The sequence below is a fragment of the Somniosus microcephalus genome, chromosome 11 (genome assembly GCF_052327205.1).
Source record: "Somniosus microcephalus isolate GS21.2 chromosome 11, FLI_Smic_1.0, whole genome shotgun sequence".
NCBI classification, from domain to species: domain Eukaryota; kingdom Metazoa; phylum Chordata; class Chondrichthyes; order Squaliformes; family Somniosidae; genus Somniosus; species Somniosus microcephalus.
In genome coordinates, this window is record NC_140997.1 from 42,817,643 (window position 1) to 42,839,259 (window position 21,617).

The following is a 21,617-nucleotide window of genomic DNA, read 5'->3' on the forward strand; positions in this document are numbered from 1 at the left end:
GACTGCAAATGCAAAGACGTGAAAGCCACGGTATACACAGACGAGCTGATTCGGGATGCCTTTATCGCAGGCCTTAGCTCTAATTATATCCGGCAGAGACTGCTAGAGAAAACGGGCCTAGATCTGACACAGGCTGTGGACACAGCGCGATCGTTGGATGTGGCTCAGAAGAACTCTGACTCCTACTCGGCAGGCCGCGCAGCCCACGCCGCCTCTGTTTCCCAGCCCGGTAGCCCAACACCGTCGGGGCCCTGCTCTCCCCCCAGAAGCCCTACCACCGCCGCGACGCATCGGGGCCCCAAATGCTACTTCTGCGGGCAGCCGAAGCACACCAGGAACCTGTGCCCGGCGAAAGGCACCACCTGCTTTAAGTGCGGTAAGAAGGGGCACTTTGGGAAGGTGTGCAGAGGGAACCCCGCAGGCAAAACCGCCACCGCCGCGTGCGCGCCGTGGGAGCGGCCATCTTGGACGCCATCTTGTCTGACCTCGTGGGGTCCGCCATCTCGCGAGCAGACAGCGTGGACGCCATCTTACCCGGCCTCGTGTGCCCCACCATCTTGTCCCGATCAGGGCCCTACAGTGGCGTCGATCACAGTGGACCAGTCCAGACCGCACCCACTATCCAAATCGATGGTGGACATTGAGGTAAACGGGTGCAAGGTTAAATGTTTAATTGACGGCGGGAGCACAGAGAGCTTCGTTCACCCTGATCTGGTACAACGACTCTAACTATAGTCCCTACTCAGGGCAGGATCTCTATGGCCGACAAAACCCAGATATCGACTATTGCGGGTTACTGCGCAGTACGATTGTCCGTTGACACTGTATATAATAATTTTAAACTGTTAATTATGAAAGATTTATGTGTGAGCGTGATCTTGGGCCTGGATTTTCAGTGCCACCACCAAAGCATCACGCTCAATTTCGGTGGGACCCAGCCGCCCCTCACAGTGTGCGGTCTGGCTACCCTGAAGGTAAAGCCGCCTTCGCTATTCGCGAACCTTACCCCTAACTGCCGGCCAATAGCGACCAAAAGCAGGAGGTACAGCTGGGAGGACAGGCGGTTTATCGTGACCGAGGTAGACAGGCTCCTGAAGGAGCGCATTATTGAACGCAGCAACAGCCCGTGGCGCGCCCAAGTGGTGGTGGTGAGGGGTAGCGAGAAGAAGCGGATGGTGATTGACTATAGTCAAACAGTCAACATCTACACCCAACTAGACGCCTACCCGCTACCCCGCATATCCGAGATGGTGAACCAAATCGCCCAATACCGGGTGTTCTCCACCATCGACCTCAAGTCAGCGTACCACCAGCTCTATCAGACCAGAGGACCATTCGTACACCGCCTTCGAGGCAAACGGACGCCTCTACCAGTTCCTCAGAGTCCCCTTTGGGGTGACGAATGGGGTCTCGGTCTTTCAGAGGGAGATGGACCGCATGGTCAATGACCACCACTTGCAGGCAACCTTCCCCTATCTCGACAACGTCACCATCTGCGGCCACAACCAACAGGACCACGACTCAAACCTCGCGAGGTTTCTGAAAACCGCACAAAAGCTCAACCTCACCTACAACGAGGACAAGTGCGTTTTCAACACCACACGCCTTTGCATACTAGGCAGCGTGGTGGAGAATGGGGAAATCGGACCAGACCCCAACCGATTGCGCCCCCTACGGGAGCTGCCCCTGCCCAACACTCCCAAAGCCCTGAAAAGGTGCCTGGGGTTATTCTCGTATTATGCCCAATGGGTCCCTAACTACTCCGATAAAGCCCGTCCCCTCTTGAAAGCATCCTCTTTCCCGCTCTCTGCTGAGGCCCATGCTGCCTTCAAAAGCATTAAGCAGGATATTGAGCGGGCCACGCTACAGGCAGTGGACGAGAACACTCCCTTTCAAGTGGAAAATGATGCGTCTGACTTTGCCTTGGCGGCCACCCTCAACCAGGCAGGGCGGCCCGTAGCTTTCTTCTCGAGGACCCTTCAGGCGCCCGAGATCAGACACTCCTCCGTGGAAAAGGAGGCCCAAGCCATCGTGGAGGCAGTGCGCCATTGGCGCCACTACCTAGCCGGCAAACGCTTCACCCTACTTACCGACCAGCGGTCGGTAGTGTTTATGTTCAATAATAAACAGAGGGGGAAGATTAAAAATGATATTCTTAGGTGGCGGATCGAGCTCTCCACCTTCGAGTACGACATCATATACCGGCCGGGGGCCCTTAACGAATCCCCCGACGCCCTCTCACGAGGGATGTGTGCCAACGCCACCGGGGATCGGCTACAGACCCTCCACAACGACCTCTGCCACCCAGGGGTCACACGGCTGTTCCACTTCATAAAGTCCCGCAACTTACCCTACTCGATTGAGGAAGTTCGGTCTCTGACCAGGAACTGCCGCACTTGCGCTGAGTGCAAGCCTCGGTTCTACCGCCCTGATAGAGCCCACCTAATCAAAGCTACACGGCCCTTTGAGCAGCTTAGCTTAGATTTCAAGGGGCCCCTCCCGTCCGCCGACCGCAATGTTTACTTTCTGAACATTGTGGACGAATACTCCCGTTTCCCATTCGCCTTCCCCTGCCCAGACATGACCAGCGCCACGGTCATTAAATGCCTCAACAGCCTGTTCTGCCTGTTCGGTATGCCAAGCTATATCCACACGGATAGGGGGGCGGCCTTCATGAGCGAAGAGCTACGCCAGTACATGCTGTCCAAGGGGATTGCCACGAGCCGTACCACCAGCTACAACCCCCGGGGTAACGGTCAGGTGGAGCGAGAGAACGGGACAGTATGGAGGGCAGTCACCCTAACTCTAAGGACCAAGGGCCTCCCTATCTCCCGCTGGCAGGAAGTCCTCCCAGATGTGCTCCACTCAATACGGTCACTATTGTGTACCGCCACTAATGCCACGCCTCATGAGCTAATGTTTGTGTTTCCCCGGAAATCCACCTCCGGTGTATCCATACCGTCATGGCTCTCCACCCCAGGTCCGGTACTTCTGCGGAAGCATGTGAGGGGCCACAAGACGGACCCCCTCGTAGAGCCAGTGCACCTGCTCCACGCCAACCCACAATATGCGTATGTCCGGCACGCCGACAGACGGGAGGACACTGTGTCCATAAAGGACCTCGCCCCAGCCGGTAACAACAGCAACAACGACTACAACAACAACAACCACAACAACTATTCTCCACCCACTAATTTTTCATCACCCCCGGAAGAACACCAGCCAACGGTACACCCACCACCTACTCCCCCACCACCTACTCCATCAACAACCCCGGTGGCGCCCCCGGCAGAGACCCAGGAGACCACCCGGGACACCCAGCCGGCACCCGCGGCACCGCAACCGTTATGTCGGTCACAGAGGACTATCACACCCCCGGACAGACTAAATCTGTAGAAGGGGTGAATGTGATGAAATATGTCATTCATCAGACTCTGTAGTTAACTGTATATATTGTATTGCCTGCTCCGGTGTTTGTACCTTGTATTGTGTATAGGGCACCGCCCCCTTTGTGTGTCGGCTCCGCCCATACCTGGCCCTACTTAAGACAAGTCCAGGCTTGTCCTGCAGTAGAACAGCAGCACACCAGGTGAAGCTAGGTGCAGCCACTGGCATCTTTTCTTTGCTAATAAAAGCCTTGTTTTATTCTGCTAACTTCGAGTCTTGAAGTTATTGAGGCACGTCAATCACCTCTCATTCTTCTAAACTCCAGAGAATATAGGCCTAGTCTACTCAATCTCTCCTCAATGGACAATCCCCCTATCCCAGGAATCAGTCTGGTAAACCTTTGTTATTCTCTCTCTGGCAGGTATATCCTTCCTTTGGTAAGGAGAGCAAAACTGTACACAATACTCCAGGTGTGGTCTCACCAGGGCCCTATATAATTGAAGTAAGACATTTTGGGGGGGAAAAAATTCAGTTGTTTGCGCCTTAAGAGGGCGTTAATGGGGCGCAAAGCAACTAGCGCCTGGGCATGGCGATATTTGCGCCGCACGTGAAATTAACTAGACATTTTGCGGCAGCGCTAAACACTACCACCACGATCTCCTGCAGATCGTGAAGTCAGTCGAGTGCGCAACGCCCCGGTAGCACCTGGGACCAGATATTGAGTGGCGCCCTCAGCCTTACCGCCTGCCGCTAGCAACGACAGGTTGAGGGGAGTGTTTTGCAGTCAGAAAGGGACTGGGGGAGCGCTATTTAAAGGTGACCGCTTCCTGCCTTTTTTTGTTGGTGACATTTTTGCACCACGCATTCAGAGAGAGAGAGACTTCTGGAGAGATTCAACGCTGTGTGAAGGGGTTTTGGGTATTGAGCAGCACTTTGCAGGTTCATTTTGATTTGCCCTTCCTTTCTTCGCCAGCGCTCTGAGGTAGCGCCTCGCTGCTCGGCCTTTGCGCCTTAAGACAGGTGTGAAGCGCCTGATTTAGCACTCCAATCACCTCCAATGGCGATAAAAGCCAAGTTTGCTGTCAGAGACGATAATTAGCGCCAGGCGCTAAACTTTGCGCGCGGCCGATAATGGCGCCCCAAATGGGGCGATACTGAATTTTTCCCCCCAGGTCCTTCTGAACACCAACATTTCCCAATCTCTCACCATTCTAAAAAATACCCTGCTTTTCTATTTTTCCTACAAAAGTGGATAACTTCACATTTCTGCACATTATATTTCATTTGCCATGTTCTTGCCCACTCACTTAGCCTGTCTATATCCCCTTGAAGCCTCCTTGCATCCTCCTCACAACAAACATTCCCACCTAGCTTTGTATCATCAGCAAACTTGGATATATTGCATTTGGTCCCTTCATCTAAATCATTGATGTAGATTGTGAATAGCTGGGGCCCAAGCACTGATCCTTGCGATACCTCACTAGTTACAGCCTGCCAACCCAAAAATGACCCGTTTATTCGTACTCTTTTTTTCTATCCATTAACCAATCCTCAATCCATGCTAATATATTACCTCGAATCCCATGAGCCCTAATTTTGTTTAATAACCTCTTGTGGCACCTTATCGAATGCCTTCTGAAAATCCAAATACACCACATCCACTGGTTCCCCCTTATCTATTCTGCTCATTACAACCACAAAAAACTCTTAACAGATTCGTCAAACATGATTTCCCTTTCATAAATCCAAGTGCCCTGTTACCACGTCCTTAATAATAGATTCTAGCATTTTGAGCGGTATTCCTTGTTAAAAACCCTTTTTGTTTGTGCTGCAACTTATTTTAATGAAATTCCTGCATTAGAGTACAGGTATCATAGCTAGGCTGACTTTACAAATTTGGCCAGAAGTTGCTGAGTGGATCAGTGATTTGGGAATACTGCAGGCTTGAGTAGAATACTGTAGTCAGAATCTTAATATCATACCTTTTGTCACATTTAAAAGTAAAGTTCTGGTCTCCACCCACTTTGGGGAGGTTGTAGCTGTGAGACACAGATCATCTGCTGCTTCAGATAATCATTTTTGTTCTGTCCTGATCTAATCTGATGCAAGTTTTCACTGCAAAGTCTTAACAGCTGACAATCCTGTAATGGCAAAGAACAAGTTATGAAGATTTAAAAGTGCTGAAAGGGAATGAGAACAGCTGCGTAGAGTGACACCACTAGTCCCGACCAGTATGGAGATAATTCCCCATCAATCCCGCCTGGAGACCGCACTGCTGTAAGTGACTGGAATTGATTTTGCGCACATAATTTGTATTAATGTAACTCCACTCACTACATTTTGCTATTTCAGATCCGCATTGCCAAAATTGCCTACTTTTTTTTTAAATTCATTGATTGGATGTGGGCGTCGCTGGCTGGCTAGGCCTGCATTTAGTGCCCATCTCTAATTGCCCTTGAGAAGATGGTGGTGAGCCGCCGCCTTGAACCGCTGCAGTCCATATGGTGTAGGTACACCCACAATGCTGTTACGAAGGGAGTTCCAGGATTTTGGCCCAGCGACAGTGAAGGAACGGTGATACAGGTCCAAGTCAGGATGGTGTCTGGCTTGGAGGGGAACTTGTAGGTGGTGATGTTCCCATGCGTCTGCTGCCCTTGTCCTTCTAAGTGGTAGAGGTCGCAGGTTTGGAAGGTGCTGTTGAAGGAGCTTTGGCGAGTTGCTGCAGTGCATCTTGTAGATGGTACACACTGCAGCCACGGTGCGCTGGTGGTGGAGGGAGTGAATGTTGAAGGTGGTGGATGGAGTGCCAATCAAGCAGGCTGCTTTATCCTGAATGGTGTCGAGCTTCTTGAGTGTTGTTGGAGCTGCACTCATCCAGGCAAGTGGAGAGTATTCCATCACACTCCTGACTTGTGCCTTGTAGATGGTGGAAAGCCTTTGGGGAGTCAGGAGGTGAGACACTCGCTGCAGAATTCCCAGCCTCTGGCCTGCTTTTGTAGCCACAGTATTTATATGACTGGTCCAGTTCAGTTTCTGATCAATGGTAACCCCCAGGATGTTGATAGTGGGGGATGCAGCGATGGTAATGCTATTGAATGTCATGGGGAGATGGTTAGAGTCTCGCTTGTTGGAGATGGTCATTGCCTGGCACTTGTGTGGTGCGAATGTTACTTGCCACCTGTCAGCCCAAGTCTGAATGTTGTCCAGGTTTTGCTGCATATGGACACGGACTGCGTCAGTATCTGACGAGTCTCGAATGGTGCTGAATAGTGTGCAATCATCAGTGATTAAAGCATAAGAGCCAGCACAATCCAAGGTTTCCTATCTCTGACTGCCTCCTGATGCCCTTTTTCCCTGCCTCCTTTACCCTCAGCGCCAGTATCGTGAGAGGAGTTCCTAGATTCCCATGAGGTTGAGTCCATCTGTGCAGTTGCCTCTGCTGCTTCCTCCCTTTTCCCATCTCGCCCCTTACCCTCTCCACTCCATCTCTAACTTCCATTTCTTCTCTAAGGCTCTCTAATATGTCCTCACCTGTCAGCTCCATGCCTGTCTTAACAAAACTCCATGTTCTGATCCTTCTCATCTGGCTTCCACCCTTCCCATAGAACCAAAATGGGCCTAATCAAAATCTCAAATGTCATATCTGTGACAGTTTGTTGTGCATTATCCCTCCTTGTCTTCCAGGAACTCTTGCAGCCTTTGATCCAGTTGATCATGCCCTCCTCTGTTACCTCTCCTTTGCTGTCCAACTCCATAGACTGCTCTTGCAATGTTTTCATTCTTACCTATCCGAACACAGCCAGGGCATCTCCACTAATGGCCTCTTTTCCCTCCCTTGCACTGTCACCTCAAGAGTTTCCCAAACATCTCTCCTTGGCCCCATTTTGTTCATTATAACATGCTGCCCCTCCGTGGCATTTGACATTGGGACAGCTTCCAGTTGCATCTAGCTTTACCATTACACCAGCTCTCTACTCCTTGGATCGTAGTTGAGCCACAGCTCCACTCTGGGATGACTGAAGCCATCTTTTTTGACCTCATTATGCAATCTGCTCCTTCCCATTGCCTCGATACTCCTCCCTGCCCACACAATTGGGCTGAACCAGAGCATATGCAATGTTGGCGTCCTGCTTGACCATGAGCTGAGCTTGAAACTCCACATCCTATCCATCACCAAGACCACCATTGCAACATTGCTTGCCTCCACCTCTCCACTGCTGAAACCCTGATGCATGCCTGTTCACCTCCAGCCTCATTATACCTTCTCTGCTTGCTGGTCTCCCATCTCGCATAAAATCCAAAACATAGTCTCTCGTATCCTATCCCACACTTGGTTCCCATTTGCCCATCGCCCTGTACTCAAAGCATTCAATTTAAAGTCGTTATCTTCTGCAGTCTTGCCCCACTTTAGCCACGCAAGCTCCTCCAGCCATGTCCCTCCTTCACGCCCCCATCCTCAGATTCTGGTTTTGTGTACATTGTTCTGTCCTTTGTCACCTTGGACCTGTTCATTGGAACTCCCTAAACTCCACCCATTCCCCTCTCCACGATTTTAAAAACCATCTCAAAAATCTATCTATTTGACCAGACTTTTGGCCATCCCTCCTAATCGCCCCTCCCAAGCTCTGCACCATTTACTTATTTCTAATTTTGAAGTGCCTTGGCCCAGTTTTTACGTTAAAGGCGCTACATAAATGTTGGTCAAATAACATTTCTCTGTGCCCAGGTTCAGTTGATGATCCCAGCACATTACACACATTGCATAATAACAATCCATCCATCACCAGTGTTAATTTTATGGTTTTTACACCTACATTCTCAGCTGCTAATTCAGTCTTCACGTTAGACAATCACACAACGTAACTGTCTTAATGTTTTTCTTTCATTCCTTCCTCCTCCGCTCTCTAGCGTGCACTAAGTTCTATTGATGTTGTATAAATCTGTGCTAATATTCCAGTGGCCCAGCAGGCAGCTTGTCTGGAACTTGACCAAAATTCCAGACCTGAGTAGGGTTGCCAACCCTCCAGGATTGGCCTGGAGTCTCCAGGAATTAAAGACTAATCTCCAGGACACCGCTGCGAACAAAACCCAGGAGAAAAATCATAGCGGCATTAAAAAAAAAGTTTTTGTTTTGTTTTCCATGAACACTTTTGTTTATTAGTTATAAAAAAAAATTAAAGATGGGGGGAGAAAAGGCATTTGACTGACAGTCTTGAATCATTCAATCTGGTACTGAAGAGTCTATTTGCTTTCCAATTGGTGTGGGAAGGCAGGGCGCCGCGAGTAGGGACGTTTCAGGCGACCAATAGCGGGAGTGTGGTTGGAGGTCAAGTGATGATACCTCCCAGGAATATGTCCAACCAGAGTTGGCAACCCTAGACCTGAGCTCTCGGCTATAGAAGAGATATTAACTGAAGGTAAATTATGTTTGTTATCTACAATTCACTGAAGTGTTTTTAAGAGTTTCCAGTCTTGCTGTATTTTTAGTACAGTACCACCTCTTTTTCTCCCCTAGTGGTCTGGGTCTCACCTCTTGTTTACCTACCTCTGGGCCAGAACCAGAATTTCATGGGCTACAAGAAGAAAAATAATCTCTCCAGCCTCTCTCAGTACTGTTCTGGTTGACTGGCTGGAGGCAGTTTTAATTAGTGCAAGCAGCCCAGATGAGAACTGACCCATGTTGCCGTTTTAGGTAGGTGGATTTGAATGACTTGATGACCCTGGGACACGAGATGCTGACTAGTCCTGTATGTTACTGGGATTCCACAGAAGATTCAGATCTTGGTTATTTCTGAATTACAGACTTAAGTAGGCTAATTAAAAATGACATGTTCTCTAATAACTTGCTTACGCTGCATAGCTGGTGTTGGTAATTGCATTCTCTATTGTGGGTGGTGCTGTGATAACATCAGAACTGGCCCTGGGTTTAGACTGCATTTACAGCTGGTTGGTTCCATTCATTGATAAGAATGTACTGCACAACACAGATTATTGAATTTGAGTGTTGAAAACTCCACCCCACCCTCAGCCTTAAGAGACAGTTATTTAGTAAGTTTTAACTAAGTGCATGTAACACCATGTATTTCGGATGGGATGATAAACTGAGGACCTGTCTGCCCTCTCGGGTGGATGTAAAAGATGAAGAAGAGCATAGGAGTTCTCCCCGGTGTCCTGGCCAATATTTATCCTTAAAACAACATCACTTAAAAAAAAATTTAAAAATTACCTGGTCATAATCACATTGCTGTTTGTGGGAGCTTGCTGTGTGCAAATTGGCTGCTGTTTCTCCTACATTACAACATAACTACACTTCAGACGTCCTGACGTTGTGAAAGGCCCCATATAAATTCAAGTCTGTCTTTCTTTAAAATGTAGCCTGAAAAGGTGCTGGTAGTAGTGTTGGAACTAAAAGCCTTACAGTGAGGGTTGGTGTTTTGGATGTTATGACTCAAATAGAAGTGGAGGTCAGGGGCTGGGTGTGTTAAAGGGTCTGCAACACTTGGGACGCGCAAAGGCTGGTGGCCACCTAGTTACTTCTGCCCTGGTTACTCTTACAGGATTTGCCATTGAAAATGGTGGGAAACCCAGAGGTGAGTTTTCATGCAAATTTTATCTAGTCAATTGATGTTGCTTTGGTGGGATGTGTACTGCCGGCATTGCTCCAAAATGAAAGCCATACCATTTTCATAGTTGGTCTTTAAAAAGAGATTTATTTTTCTTTTCCACACTATCAAATAAAATTTTTCATACATCATCAATATAAAATAAAGTCTGTAAATGTCTGAAAATTATAATATTGCATCAGAGAGGGGTTGGTGGGGGGGGATCATAACATATGTGCATAATTAAAATATACAGTTTTTTCTGGTAATCAGCTACAGGTTATCTTTTAATAAATCATGATTGACAATATCTAAATTGGCCAATCATTGATTATATAGAGTGTTTTGATCATCAATATCCATCACAACATCCAAAGTCGGCAAAAAAGCACAAACACAAATCTATTTTATTACGAAAATTGTGGCTGATTATTTTCTGCATCTGCCCTCGTCAGTCCTTGATTTTGCACCCCTGTATTCACTTTAATGGGCAGAAGATCACAGGGTGGTATGTGCAAAATAGGAAAACCCCAGCCAGTATGTCCAGTGCATGATTCTTGCCCGTCCTATTTCTGTGCCACACTTTTTTTTAATTAAACAAAAAAACAAGAAACTTGGAATGTGTGTAAAATTCTTCAGGAATTGAAAATACCTGAACTGACACAGGAACCACATGTCTGTAATCCCTGACTGGCCCCACCGATCAAGTGTTACCGAATAAGGGAAAGGAAGCCAGGGTTCTGAACTGCAGCCTGAGGTGTAATTAAACTCTGACCTCGCCCAGTGTTTACTTAACCACAATTATACTTTGCAGCCTTAAGGAAGCACAGATTTACCTTAGCAGTAGAATAATACATAATCTAAATAATCTAACACTCTTGTCCGTATAAAACATAATGTCTGACTTAGTGTGAGCAGTGCCACAGGAAATCCAATATGATTATTTTAACAATAAGTTGATACATGGGAGGTATTTCAAACTTGTAATCTCATTCCAGAGTTTGGATAATGATTGCAAATAACTTGAGTTGTGCTCTGTGTTTGACACTCGCATTACTATCTTATAATGCCAACATATCCATTATTATGTAACCTCACTTCAGCATTGATCTCAATCCAGAATTCCTTTTGTTGTGCAATATTTGTCGTATGCCGCATGCTACAGGTTCAAAAATAAATTTTAAATTTAAAACACGTGTACAAAAGTTGCATGGGATAGAACACCAGAGAGGCTCTGTGTATCTGCACATCCGTTTTACAATGAAAGCCACTGCATTTCAATGTGACGATCCAGTTAGCAGGTGATATTCTGGCATGAAACACAGAAGCCACTAGTCATGGTGGCTGTCTGGCACGTACTAGACAGTTTTGTCAACTGGGATTATTGATGTGTGAACCATGAGGCTGAAGAAATATAAATGGGCCTCCGTCTGTACAATCACTATTACAAAAGTGCTTTCGTATGAAAATGGTGAAATCATTTCTATGGAAATGAAAGCAGTAAAGGCCACAGTACAGCTGTATTGTCCCCAGATGTATATTTCACCACTTTGATTATGCCAATTAGCTAGTAGCATTGAAAACTCCATGAATATGCTGGGATCTTTGATTTCAACCCAAGAAATTAGCTTTGTTGGCTGCTAGTGCAGATTAATTAAAGGTTGGCACAACATTGAGTATCCTCAACTTGGTACTTTAAAAAAAAAAAGAAATTAAATTGAATTACTGGGCTGTGTAATTTCTTGGCCCCGTGCTGGAATTCTGCACCAAAGTGGAATAAAATCAGAATAAGTCGACCTCTGGGAGAATGTGCTTTTTATACATTTTTCTCCCTGCAGCTGATAATTGTAACTTCATTGTTGATAAGTCAAGATAGGTGCTGCTGACCTCGGCTTGTGGCAACAGCAAATCCTGATATTCGTGATCTCATTGTAACCTTCCATCTAAGTGCCCAAAAATCTGCGAGGATGGAATCTAAGGATATTGTAGCCTTAAACTTGCAGAAGCCATTAAGTTGCTTTCTATTTCGAGGTATCTGTGATGTGATGGATTAATACGGTTTAGAATGGCAGTAATGATGCATATTTCTCTGCTGGATGGGGCCTCAGGAAACAATATTGTCCACTGTAGCAGCATATTGGGTTACAGCAGAAATCCACAAACCCAGTCTCATTTCTGCCATACAACCTGCACTCTTGTGAGTTCCGCTTTTAGTATGTGGCTTTATAATGTACTCTGACTTTGCTTGTGAATACCTAGAATACTTCATTTCTGTTCAAGTATACATTTATTTCCCTTTTCCATTGATATTTCCAGCCAGCTTACATTTTATTGAGTTCAACAATTTCAGATCAAAACCACTGCTCCCATTTTTTCCAGACAGCAGGTGCTGGTAATGATTCTGCACTTCATTTAATCTCTCCTGCCTTCCACCCGGTCACAGACCTTCCCTTTTGTTCTTTCCTCCTCTTTCCCTGCCTATGCACTTGCTTAAAACCTGTTACATCTGCAACAGTTTCTAGTTCTGGCGAAAGGTCACTGGCCTGAAAGGCTAACTCTCTATATTTCTCTCTCCATGGATGCTGCCTCATCTGATGAGTATTTTCAGCATATTCTGTTTTATATTTTACATTTTATCGCCTTGTAGTTGGATGTTTCCTATCATCCCTGATAATTAAGCTGGAATTCTGTCCCCTGTGACCGCAGCTTCCCGTGATCCCACAAGAATGTGTGCGCAGACTTCGGTGTACAGTTCAGTTTTCTGCTGTTTTGTTTTGTTTTCAATTTATTTACCTGGTTAATAGGATGTCATTAACGGTGTCGACCGTCGCTCAGTGGTAGCGCTCTGGCGTCTGAGTCAGAAGGTTGTGGATTTAAGTCCCACTCCAGAGACTTGAGCACTTAATCTCAGCTGATTTCACATGAGACGTTAAACCAAGGCCCTATCTGCCCTCTCGGGTGGAGGTAAAAGATCCCACGGCACTATTTTGAAGAGCAGGGGATTTCTCCCCAGTGTCCTGGCCAATATTTATCCCTTAACCTGCATCACTAAAACAGATGATCTGGTCATTTACCTTATTGCTGTTCGTGAGCGCTTGCTGTGTGCAAATTGGCTGCTGCATTTCCAAGTACTTCATTGGCTGTAAAGCACTTTGGGATGTCCTGGAGTTGTGAAAGGTGCTATATAAATGCAAGTCTTTCTTTTGTTCTTAAGTGGGAGTCACTGCAACATTGGTCCAATGCAGTGTTCTCGTATCATAAACATATTTATATGGCTACCATACTTTTTAATTCCTTTTATATGCAGACACCAGGAAAATTGAGCACATACATGGGGAAAAAAAGTTAAAAAGCATTGGGTGGGGGGGAAGGCCATTCAGCCCATCAAGCCCGATCCTGCAAACCAATTACAATTGTCCCCATCATAGATGCTACCCTACACATTTAATGCCCTGAGAGAAATTTATTTATAAAATACCCATAGTGAACCAAGCAAGACTCCAGAATATTTATCCATCTCTCACATCTCCACTGTTCAACCTTGGCGGCTGCTACTACACACATACAATTACAAAAATATTTATTCAAAGTCATGACCTGATATTCATTTTACTGCTTTTCTGTTCTTTCATTTTGTTCAATGTTACATTTGGCTCAGAATTTGCTGTCAAAATAATGGTGAGGTTCAGTCTTGTTCATTCCAGTCTAAGTACCCTTTTAGTGACATGCTAAGTTTTGATTACAGCAAGTCAACCTCTCTGGCATTGATAATTAACGATTACAAGTGTGGAGTCTCCTTCTTTCAGATTGCAATTGTTGTTGGAGAATTTTTAAATTGTCAAATTTCAAAAGAAAAATTACTTTTTCTTTGTCTTTTTTCTCTCTCCCTTAATCCAATCTTTCTTTCCCTCTCTTTCTTTCTCTTTCTGTACATGATTTGACATTGAATTCTCTCACTCTAATTCACCGTCTTCTCCATCCTTCTGCTGTTAATTTTACAATCCTTCAATCTGATTGGTTAAGGAGATACCCAGTTGCTTGTCCTGTTCACTCGGGTCCCAGATGCCGTTTCCCTCGCTGCGCTGTTGTCAGCTCACACTTTCAGCAATTTGTCACGCAAGGAAATGTTAAAAACCTAAAACGGGCAAGGGCAAGTCTAACTATAACGGCAGATGCCCTTCCGCAGCAAAAATCTGGGACCGTATAAATCTATTATCCCCCTGCTGCTCCAAATTATCACCTTAATATTCGTTCACTCAACTCTTTGAAAGTTGTTTGTTCCAAGATGGTAAGTGTAGGAGAAAGACTGGCCTTGTGGAACATTATTTTTAAAGATTTTTTTAAAACTCAAAAAGCAGTCGTGCAATATTCTTCCAAGGATCGGAACAGTGACTCGAGCCATAAGTCAGGCATTCTTGCAGTCTGAAAGCAAATGCATTCCACTTCTCCTCGGGAGATTCTGCAACTACTGTATTTACTTTGCTGTGACCCGAATTCACCTACTCGAAAGGGAACATGGGCATGTTGGCAGAGAGACCTACAGAGTGAGTCAGTGGTTAATAGTCTCTATCATTACACATCAGAGGAGCAGTCAAAAACTTTGCCAGTTTTATTTTCTTGGCAGAAGTTTGAAAACCTCGGCTGCTATATACTACAGTGCTCAAGTGTGTGCATGTGGATTGGTAACGCAGGCAACCATTAGACATGAGAAGTTGCAAAGTGTTGCAGAAATCTCGTCCAAAAAATTGTTGCTGTGGTTAACACATTCTTGCCAAATGTTTCAATTTCTATTTTTTTAAAGCACAAGCTTTTGTAAGATGAAACTTTTTTTTCAAGATTGCATTGCAAACAGTCATCAGTGAGAACTGCTTCAGCAGAACAATAATGCTCCTTGTTTCCTGCAGGGTGTTTTAAATTATGGTCTGCTGCTCTCTGATGTTCATAGAATACTTGTTGCACCCTAGATTTGTGCCTTGTTAGAACCAAGACTTCGATTGGATGCGGCCTTTTACCCCTTGATGAAACTCCACACTCCCTTTGTGCACAAATTTATTGACCATCCCCCTCCCCCTTCCACCCCCTCCAAGGAAAAGTCCATTTTCAGCAGTTTCCATTATTTCCCTGGGGAGGATCTGCTGGAGTTACAGTGAGACTCCCTGTGCAATTTCAGAACCACTGGCGCGATTTTGACTTTGGGAGATAGTGTAAAATGGGTGATGGCGAGTCGGCAGCCCGTTTTACATCACTCCCGATTTTTATTTCCACTGGCAAGGCAAGGTACCAGAGAGACACTGGCACTGGTGGAACTGTACCTCCCACAGATCACTGTCTTCAGGAGAGGAAGGGAAGCAATTATTACTTTTTTAAACCGGCATCTAAAGCTGTAACATAGAAGACGAGGGTGAAGTAGTGACAGCTGTCACACATCACATAGTTACAAGCCAAGACTTCTTGTCTGTCATAGAATACCTTTAAATAGCAGATTCATACTTAAGTGTCGTGAGAGATGCGACGGTGCCTCCTTACAGCATTGCTGGCAACTATTTGTAGTGTACAGAGGACTCAAAACATTATGGCTGGAGTCAGAATTCCAAGTAACAGTTCAAGTTATCTTTTGCCACATTATAAAACTTCAGGAGATAACCCAAGTAGTGACATTTAAGATTTGAATCAACACACTGCTCATTCAGACTGCAGCATTCCACAGAAGTACTTCACTTTAGAAATGACCTAAGTGTCGATACTTGAAGTCCTTCAACTTTCAAAAGAAGTACAATCAGACTTGTCTGTATCCAACATCAAATTACCAAAGGTGCTTGCATGCAAAAAAGGAAGAGAATAGTCATCTTGGTTCTGAATGGTAGTTTTAACTACAGTTTTCAACGTAATACAATACAATGCCGATCAGTAACCATTTTAAAGTGTAAAGCTGGGCTATGAGGTGTTCCAGACCCATCACTACTAAGGTTATTATGTCCGTGTATAATTGAGACACGGACTGCAGGAGTTGATTATAACAAGTCTTTACTGAATGGAGACAACCTGGAAACTGAAACTACAGAAGCCTGCTAGGGCCTTTTATACAGGGGTGGTCACTGCCAGTACTGCAGTCTGAGACCAGTTATTCCCTTAAAGGTACATACACAACAATTCCTCCCCTTTTAGATAAACAGTACATAACATTCATTTAACAACTAAATAATAACTAATTACAATTACGGTTGCTAGATACATTGGTTGAAGTTAAGCAATTATAAGTTCGGTCTTTGAGGAGGCTTCCTGATTCTGTCTGGATAACGCCTCTTTGGGATATCAGGTTCTTCTGGCAAGGTTGAGTCGGGATCAATGTCGTTGTTTGGTTCGTCTGCTTCCAATATCACTGATTCTGCGGTAGATGCAATTGGTACTTCGGTTTCATCGCCAGGTGTATCAGATCGTGGTGTGGAGTTGACGTTTTCCAGTGACTCTAGAATCTGGTCAGCATGGCGTCTTACAATGCTCTCTCCAACGTCCATGGTATACATTAGAGGTCCATGCCGTGTACAGATCGTTCCTGGCTGCCATTTCTCTGTGCAGTAGTCCCGGGCGAAAACTGGTTGACCTATCTTAAAACTCCTGGTCGGCCTTTCATTCATATTCTGAAACTGCCTGTTCTCCACATCTCTTCTGACGTTTGGCTTAACCAAATCCAAGCGGCACCGTAGTCTTCGATTGAAGAACATCATGGCTGGAGTTTGGTTGGTAACCGCATGTGTCGCACTCCGGTAGGCAAACAAGAAGTTATCCACCTTGTGTTGTAGGGGTATATCTTCATTACACATTGCCTTGATAGCCTTCTTGAATGTTTGAACAAACCTCTCGGCCAATCCATTAGTGGCTGGATGATATGGGGCGGATGTGTAATGCTTAACACCATTGTTCTTTAAGAACCTCCGGAACTCTTCAGACACAAACTGTGGTCCATTGTCAGAGCAAATCTGTTCAGGCAGCCCATTCCTGGCGAATATGGTTCGTAAGACTGTGATAGTTTTCTCTGTGGTGGTTGACACCGCAATTAAAAACATCGAGTCCATAAAGGGACCAGCAAAATCAATGTGCACCCTTTGCCATGGAGATGGGGGCCACTCCCATGGATGTAGAGGGGCTTGTGGTGGGGCGTTTTGGACCTTCTGGCATCCTGTACAGCTCTTGGTCATCTCTTCGATTTCTCTATCGATTCCCGGCCACCACACAAACGCTCTGGCTAAGTTCTTCATTTTTACCCCTCCCAGATGACCCTCATGAAGCTCATTGAGCACTCTATCCTTCAATTTGGGTGGAATTACTACACTGGATCCACACATCAGGTTCCTCTGCACACTGACAGCTGTTCTCTTCTCGGCGAGAATGCTGGCAGCAGTGGTTCGCCATATGTTGGCCATCCCTTCACCGTTAAATCATAGACCCAGGAGAGTGTCGGGTCATTTCGTGTTTCCTTTGCTATGTTTGCATTCGTCACAGGGAGACATTCGACTATAGTTGAGTGGAATAACTCCACTGGATCCACTGCCAGTTCTTCTTCCACCGTCGGCAACGGTAGGCGCGACAATCCATCAGCATTCCCACGCTGTTTAGTTCCTTTGTACTCGATGTCATATTGGTGTGCCCCTCGGAAAAGGGACCACCTCTGTAGCCGTTGTGCCGTCATTATCGGTACGCCCTTCTGAGGGTTGAAAATGGAGACGAGAGGTTGATGATCAGTTGGTAGAGTAAATTTTTGACCGTGCAGGTAGTGATTGAACTTCTTCACCCCCCACACCAGGCTGAGGGCCTCTCTGTCAATCTGGGCGTAGTTACGCTCGGCTGAAGTTAACGAGCGTGACGCAGAAGCTATCGGCCTCTCTGAACCATCAAGGAATTTATGTGACAGTACCGCCCCAATGCCGTAGGGAGACGCATCACACGCCAGTCTTATCGGTAGTGATGGGTTGTAGTGAGCCAATACTTCTCTTGAAGTGATTAGGTCCTTACTCTTCTGAAAGGCCCGCTTACATTCATCGCTCCATTTCCATGCTACTCCCGTTCGTAGTAGGGCGTTCAGTGGATGCAGAATTGTGGACAAATTCGGCAAAAACTTATGGTAGTAATTCACCAATCCGAGGAATGACCTCGGTTGCGACACATTTTCAGGCGCTGGAGCCTTAACTACCGCTTCAATTTTGTCAGGGGACTTATGCAACCCCTCTTCATCAATCATGTGGCCACAATACGATATCCGTTTCTTAAAAAACTCGCACTTGGGGCGATTGGCTCGTAGCCCATGTTCACGTAGTCTAGTGAGCACCTGCTCTACGTTGGCAAGGTGTTCACTGTCATCTTCACCTGTCACTAGGATGTCGTCCAAGTAACACGGAGTCCCCGGAATCCCTTGCAGGACTTGTTCCATCGCTCTTTGCCATATCGCCGGAGCTGATGCTACTCTGAATACCAGTCGATTATACTGGTAAAGACCTTTGTGAGTGTTTATCGTGAGATACTTCCTAGAGGATTCTTCAACCTCCATCTGCAAATATGCTTGTGCTAGGTCAATTTTTGTAAAACGCTTCCCTCCAGATAGTGAGGCGAAGATATCTTCTATCCTTGGAAGAGGATATTGTACTGTGTGAAGGACTGGGTTCACAGTCACCTTGAAGTCCCCACAGATGCGAACCTTCCTTGGCTCCTCAGACTTACTGTTTAATGTTTTTTTCATGACAGGAACGATGGGTGTCGCCCACTCGCTCCAGTCTACCTTAGATAACACGCCTGCCTTCTCCAGATTCTCCAGCTCTGCCTCGACGGCTGGGCGAATTGCATATGGTACCGGTCTTGCTTTGAAAAACTTGGGAATTGCATTCTCCTCTATTTTTATCGAGGCGGTTACACCTTTAATGGTGCCCAGTTCTTGTTGAAATACCTCTTTGGCGTCAGCTAAGATTGTTGACAATCGTCCAGGAGTGACGTCGTCATCCTTTTTACCAGCCACCGTCAGTGCCTGAATGGAGTGCCAGTCTAAACTTATCTTTCTGATCCATTCACGTCCCAATAACGGTGGTCCACCATCTTGCAGAATGTAGAGATACAATTTCCGTATTTTCTTGCCGTTGTATTCGACAGGCACCCTTATTTTTCCTCTGGGGTATACTTTTTGCCCCGTATACGTCCTCAAGACAATGGATGTCTCTCTCAAGGGTATGTGTGAGAATAGCCGCTCGTAGTCTCGTCGATTCATGACGGTTAGAGCTGATCCTGTATCCAATTCCATTTTGACTTGGGACCCTGCTATCGTGAGGGTGACCCATATAGTTCGGTGATCCTCTTTTGCGATTACGTTGTGAAGTTTGAGACAGCTTAGTCTCTTGTTCCCGGATTCACTATCGCTCATCTAGTCTTCGGAACTACCGTCCGTCATCTTTTGTACTTTCCTGTACGGTTCTTTAGTAGCCTTTTTGTTGTCGTTGGTCTTCTTCCCAGACCTGCAAACTCGTGCAATGTGTCCCATCTTTCCGCATTGCCTGCATATTTTGTCCTTGGACCAGCAGTCCTTCTGGTCATGGTTTGTTCTGCCGCAGCGATAACATTTTGCAAATCCCCGTTTCATTTCGTGGGTGCCGTATTCCTGTGGCTTTTGTTGTATTTCCGCAGCTCCCCTTGCTGCTGCTTCGTACGATACTGCCACGCTGAAAGCCTTATCTAGCGTCAGCTCTTTCTTTGAGAGTAACCTCTTCTGGGTTCCTTCACTCAGGAGTCCACAGACAAATTTGTCCCGTAAGGTATCTGCCAGTCCTGCTCCGAACCGGCAGTGCTTTGATAGCTTGTGTAGTTCCGTAAGGTAATCAGCATTGCTCTCATTTTTATGCTGATTTCTCCTGCGGAATTTAAATCTTTCTGCTATCAGCAGCAGTGTAGGATTTAGGTGTTCCTGTAGGATAGCAACAATTTCGTTAAAACTCTTCGCCTTCGGTTTGGCTGGAGTAATCAGGTCCCGCAATAGGCCGTACGTTCTTGCGCCCATTAAATTTAGCAATACCGATGCCTTTTTCTCATCGGCTATTTCGTTTGCCTCGCAATATACCTCGACTCTTTCCACATACGTGGTCCAGTCTTCTATTGCACTATCGAAGGCAGTGATATCACCAGTCTTTGGCATCTTGAAAATCTAAGATGGCACCTCCCGCGCTTTTCCTTCGTCCCCGATGGATCAAAATGGTGCCTCCCGTGCTTTTCCTTCTTCCCCGCCGAGTTAAGATGGCGCTTTCCCGCCGCTGCCAACACTGTTGCTGGCGATTATATTTATTTTACTATCCTGTAATGGCGACGCCCTATGGTCTTCGCGCCTCCCCGATCGCTGCTGCCAACGCTGCTCTCCGCGGTATTTTTATTTTTCTATCGCGCTTCAATATTTGCTCCGTTAATTGAAGAACCGTTCCCGTCATGGAGCGGACCCTCTGGGACACTTCCCTCCCTCTTCTTAGGTCCGAACGCTGCCCGGCTTCGAAGCACCGGCCGCGCTCTGTGTGCTCCACCCTCTCTCTCTCTCTTTGCTTCCCGACTCGCTGCCCGGCCCCGTTGCAGAGCCACCCGATCGAGCTCTAGCCCGCCACAGCCCAGGAAGGATCAGTGCACTACCTGCCACCAGCCCGATTAGCTGGGAAACCACAGACTGGAGAAGCAAGCCTGGCTCTCGACAGTCTCTCCTGCAACTTTTCAAATCGATGATTTGGAGGGCGGTTGTCCACGGTCGACGCCCGTTTCTCGAGTTCCTTTGGATTTTTATTTTTTTTTCTTTCTTCTGGCTTCGACCTTCAATAACGTCGTCTGAGGTGCTGCCGAGTTGCAGGTAAGTTCGTTTCTTACTCGTCGCCAGTATTATGTCCGTGTATAATTGAGACACGGACTGCAGGAGTTGATTATAACAAGTCTTTACTGAATGGAGACAACCTGGTAACTGAAACTACAGAAGCCTGCTAGGGCCTTTTATACAGGGGTGGTCACTGCCGGTACTGCAGTCTGAGACCAGTTATTCCCTTAAAGGTACATACACAACAAAGGTCAGTACTGCTCTCAACTTTTCTGTCTTGCTCTGACTAAAGGCTTCCTGTGGCCTCTCTGGAGGGTAGATCTTGACTTTGTGCGATACTGTAAAATGGGTGATAGCAAGTTGGCATCCTGTTTTACATCTCTCCTGATTTTTATTTCCATTGAAGTCAAAAATGCGGCGATGTAAAACGGGCTGCCGACTTGCTATCGCCCGTTTTACGCTATTTTACGAAGTCAAAATCTACTCGTGTTGTAATCAAGACACATCACACTGTCACTTACTTTACTAATTCTGTGGAACTCCATACCTCCGCCACCCCCACCCCACACCACAATCTTCCCTTCCTCCGACAAACTACAGGCTTTTAAAAGCCAAACTTGGCGTCATCTGATCACTAGTTTTTGATTTATCATCTCTTGAAAAGAGAAGGCTGAGGGGTGACCTAATAGAGGTCTTTAAAATTAGGAAAGGTTTTGATAGAGTGGATACAGAGAGAATGTTTCCACTTGTGGGGAAGAGCATAACTAGAGGCCATCAATATGAGATAGTCACCAAGAAATCCAATAGGG

The 21,617-nt window shown here is 46.2% G+C and overlaps 1 long non-coding RNA gene across 3 annotated transcripts in view; it reads right to left on the reverse strand.

Annotated features, from left to right (window-relative positions):
* Window positions 1-21,617, reverse strand: part of LOC147110519 (uncharacterized) — a 70,169-nt gene that overhangs the window by 17,032 nt on the left and 31,520 nt on the right. For all 3 annotated transcript variants that reach the window (XR_015079938.1, XR_015079937.1, XR_015079936.1), the window contains exon 3: window positions 5,370-5,528. This is a non-coding gene — a long non-coding RNA (uncharacterized LOC147110519). The remainder of the gene's footprint in view (window positions 1-5,369; window positions 5,529-21,617) is intronic.